At 47.0% G+C, this 5000-nt stretch overlaps 1 protein-coding gene across 1 annotated transcript in view; it reads right to left on the bottom strand.

Moving 5' to 3' along the window:
* The window catches only part of vav2 (vav 2 guanine nucleotide exchange factor), a gene marked incomplete at both ends in the record, with an annotated part of 223560 nt that overhangs the window by 67054 nt on the left and 151506 nt on the right, over nucleotides 1-5000 (bottom strand). The window lies entirely within an intron of this gene.

The raw sequence follows: 5000 nt of genomic DNA, 5'->3' as shown, positions 1-5000 counted from the left end.
ACCACCGTTCCAAACCCTCTAGTGTCTCTGAGAGTGTGTCATGGATCACTTCCTGCATCCTACATCATCTTCCCACCCCATTTCCATTCTCTCCATCGCTCTCTCTCCCCCCCCCCCTCTCCCTCCCTCCCCCACCCTCTCTCTCTCCCCATGTCTGTCTCTCTCTCTCCCTCTCTCTCTTTTTCTCTTCCCCCCTCCCTCTCTCTCTCTCCCTCCTGTGTGGATTGCGGAGGCTAAACGCATGTGCTATTTAAACTGATTTAGCGCCACTCATGAGTCACATGCGAGAGGGCTTATTGGGGGCCATTCTGGAAGCTTCCAGATGGTTAGCTGGAGGGCTGTGAGAGCGTGGAAGATACACCCCATCCCCCCCCCCCCCCCACATACACACACACACACACACACTGAAGTGCTGCATCTCCGCCTCATTACGTGCTTATGGCTCTGTTTGTGGCTCCTTTGCCTGCTACCATGGCGATACCAGCTGTCTTAGTTTGCAGGGTGTGTTGGTTTGTGTGTGTGTGTGTGTGTGTGTGTGTGTGTGTGATGTTATGTTATGTGAGTGTGACGGCCTTGAAAGGAGTATTGCTCCCTCTTGTTCCAAATGAAGTTCAAACTCAAACTCACACTCAAACTCACTCACACACACACACACACACACACACACACACACACACACACAGGCGAATAAAGCGGCGAAGCAAAGACACTGTGTAAACTCAGAAGTGCTTCACAAGCTCTACACAAAGCTGGTGATCTCCTCCCCTGACCTCCTCAAAGATTCAAGGACTGGGAATTCATTGATCTCGGCAATCTCAAAAGCCTCCATACATGCTGCTTCCTCTTGTTGTCCATGTGAGAAGCACATGCAGGTGAAATACAGACACACACACACACACGCACGCACACACACACACACACACACACACACACACACACACACACACACACACACACACACACACACACACACACACACACACACACACACACACACACACACACACACACACACACACACACACACACACACACACACACACACACACACACACACACACACACACACACACTCGGTATCCCACCTTTTGCCCCTGGCCAATCAGAGAGGGGCATTCAGGTGGGCATTCAGCACACAATGTAGAACACAGTCAGCCCTGAACCACATCAGAAACTACTGCATTCTGATGGGCAAGAGTGAGGAAAAACAGCCTCTCTCTGTCTGTGTATTTGTGTGTGTTTGTTTGTTTGTTTGTTTGTTTGTGTGTGTGTGTGTGTGTGTGTGTGTGTGTGTGTGTGTGTGTGTGTGTGTGTGTGTGTGTTTACGTGTAAGAGATACCGCATGTGGGTTGTTCTTGGAAGGCAAACCAAAGGCCAATGCCACTACCTAGGACATTGGTTTATCTTGTTTGACTTTTTGTGTGTGTGCGGGTCTGTGTGTTTGTGTGTGTGTCTGTGTGTGTTTGTGGGTGTGTTTGTGTGTTTGTTTGTGTGCGGGCGTGTGTGTGTGTGTGTGTGTGTGTGTGGGGGGGTAATAATGATACACTGACCAATATTTCAGGCAATTATGATAAACAAGCACTAAATAAAACAACCAGAACAAAATTATGCAATCATGCTTTTACGCTAGGCAATACTGCAATCAAAACACAATGAAACAGATGGCAACTAGAGTTAGCGTTGGACAGGGGCGAATAAACAACTAAGCCCTGTTTGATTGTGTGGGGTATTGTTCAGACAGAGGTGTTCATTACTGTTGTCCATTGCTTCTGAGTACGTGATAATACATGAACGTGATACAATGCAATACAACACGTGGTCTGCTCTCTTCCCTCTGTTTCACCATCAACCCTCACACAGTTAACAGTGTTCATGGCGTTCCCGTTTGTGTTTGCTTGTGAAGTCTGTCAGACTCCCAGGAGTACCCAAGGAGAGAGACAACTTGCCTTTACACTTGTAAATAAATATCGCAGAACATAGTACATGCTAGTTGGTTGTTGGCTGTAGCATCTGCAGTGTGTTAGCCCAGACAGAGGCGACGCAACGGTCGGCCCTCGTCGCCACTAGTTCTTTGATATCAAAGTAAACCAAGGATTAAATATCTAACGTTCCAGGAACAACAACGCCTTACAAGGCCCTCCAAGCTGTTCGTTTAGCAAATTCAATTGTCCAAAGAACATCATAGTGACGCAATTTTCAAACTGTCAAAGATGGCAACAGACAATCTGATTGTGCGTGTGTGTGTGTGTGTGTGTGTCTGAGTGCGTGCGCTATGATGACTGAAACACATTCACCTCTCTTATTGCTTGTGTTTGCTGACTGAGTGAACAGACATCTGAAACATGTGGCACGCTGGGCCCTGCTGATGCTTTTAAACATTCAGACGATGTCTCCCCATCCCTCCAGACACTACTGCTTTCCTCTGAGTAATGACGCCACGGAAATCGATAGCACTGCATTACTCTTGTGTGTGTGTGTGTGTGCGTGTGTGTGTGTGTGTGTGTGTGTGTGTGTGTGTGTGAGGGTGCTGTTTCTGCTCTTCATGCATCGGTGGATAATAGGTATAAATATTAATGGAGCGCCATCACTATCATACACACACACACACACACACACACACACACACACACACACACACACACACACACAAACGTATTACACACACACACATCAAGCTCTGACTTTTTTCATTTATTTCTTTTCATTTTTCCCCTCCCCATTCTTCTCCCCTTTCTCTACTCCATCACTCTCACTCTTTCTCCGCCCTCAATGTATCCCTCTTTCTCTCAGGTGTAGCCTCTCTCTCTCTCTTTCTCTCTCTCTCTGTTTCTTTCTTGCTTTCTCTTTCGCTCCCTCGTTCCCTTGCCTCTTTGGCTGTCTCAGTGGGTATCCATTCTGATACTTCCGTCCTCCAAAGCTCTGATGGGCGAAACACACGCATTTAGGCAATCATGCAATTAACCCAGCACCATCCAGACAGACCTCCATAATGTCTCTGCTATTAGACACCTACTCCAAACACACACACACACACACACACACACACACACACACACACATACACACACACACACACACACACACACACACACACACACACACACACACACACACACACACACACAGTGCACAAACATACCAAACCCACATCTGTACTTACTTTCCTCTTCAAAGGCTGCAATAATGGAATCTACAGGGCCCTCAGTAAAATCACATGCACACACACACTCACACACACAAACAGACACACACAGTCACACACACACACACACACACACACACTACAAAGCTATATCCTCAAACATCAACATCATTAATGGGCTGTTGATGAGCAGCATATAGGGGGTGTATTTGTGTGGAAACCTCATCTGTGATGTGTGCGCAATGTTTACAAGCACACAAGCGACTCATGTCTATCCCATGTGTGGGCAATGTTTACAAGCACACGAGTGATCCCATGTCTATCCCCATGTGTGCCAAACACTCACTGTCACAGCTGGGCCTCTGAACATGCATGGACACAAACACAGAGCGACAGGGAGGGATGGAGAGATGGAGAGAATACAGAGAGAAAGAAATGAAAGGGTGTGAGGGATGAAAAGTGGGTGAGGTAGAGAGTGGGTGAGAAAAAGAGACAGAGAGATAGAAAGAGAACAGGAGAGCAAGACAAGGAAAATCGGACACAGAGAAAAACGTCAAGATGATTACGTGAACTGCCTGCTTTGGGAGTTGGACATATGCCCAAACACACACAGACACACACAAACACACAAACAAACACACAAACACACACACACACACACACACACACACACACACACACACACACACACACACACACACACACACACACACACACACACACACACACACAACAAACACACAAACACACACAGACACACACAAACACACAAACAAACACACAACACACACACACACACACACACACACACACACACACACACACACACACACACACACACACACACACACACACACACACACACACACACACACACACAGTGCACTGCTAGTTGTGATTTAGCTGTGGCGGGTTAACGATGGTCCAGCTCCCAGTGGTTGAGTGGGCCTGTGGGCCAGGAGTGATGCGCTGGCGGGGTTAATGAGGCGCGGCGTGTTCTCCTGCTATCAAATCAAACTAGCCATGTGTGCCTCACTTTGCCATCAGCACAGCAGAACCAGAGGGAGAGAGACAGAGAGAGAGAGGAAGAGAGAGATAGAGAGAGAGAGAGAGAGAGAGAGAGAGAGAGAGAGACAGAGACAGTGGGAGACAGCGAGAGAGCAAGATAGAGAGAGATAGAGAGACAGAGAGAGAGCAAGATAGAGAGAGATAGAGAGAGAATGAGAGAGAGTGAGAGACAGAGAGAAAGAGAAAGACAGAGAGCGCGAGAGAGAGATAGAGAGAAAAAGAGCAAGAGAGGGAGAGAGAGAAACTATCACTCACTGGGCACTGAGCTCAAGATGATATTGGAGGGGGGTTGGTGTGTATGTATGCTTATCTATCTGTGTGTGAGTGTCTCACACACACACACTCACACACACACACACACACACACACACACACATCGTAAACCCGGCCCAATCATGCCCAATCAAAGCCTTGCTAAAAAGGCACCCACGAGAGAATAACACCACCTTCAACACATCAGATCTATCCCTCCTGTAATTCCTGATCTAATGAATGAAGCAGTGAGGGGCTTCATCTGTAAATGGATGGGACAAATGGAGACAGTAGCTTCAGTTCTCTCATATATGACTCTCTCTGTATCTCCCTCTTCTTTCTCCCTCCCCTAATATACTCAACAAATGCATCAATTCAAAACAATGAATGTGAATTCATGTGAATTCTACTCTAGTGAATGCATCAATCAAATACCTAGGTTTGTTTGTGTGTGTGTGTGTGTGTGTGTGTGTGTTACGTTGCCCAAAGTGAATCACGTTCCCATAAACCCTTTGATAGACCTTATGGTCTTATTTCA

The sequence above is a fragment of the Sprattus sprattus genome (assembly GCF_963457725.1).
Source record: "Sprattus sprattus genome assembly, chromosome: 11".
NCBI lineage: Eukaryota > Metazoa > Chordata > Actinopteri > Clupeiformes > Clupeidae > Sprattus > Sprattus sprattus.
This window is presented reverse-complemented; position numbering and strand designations above follow the sequence as displayed.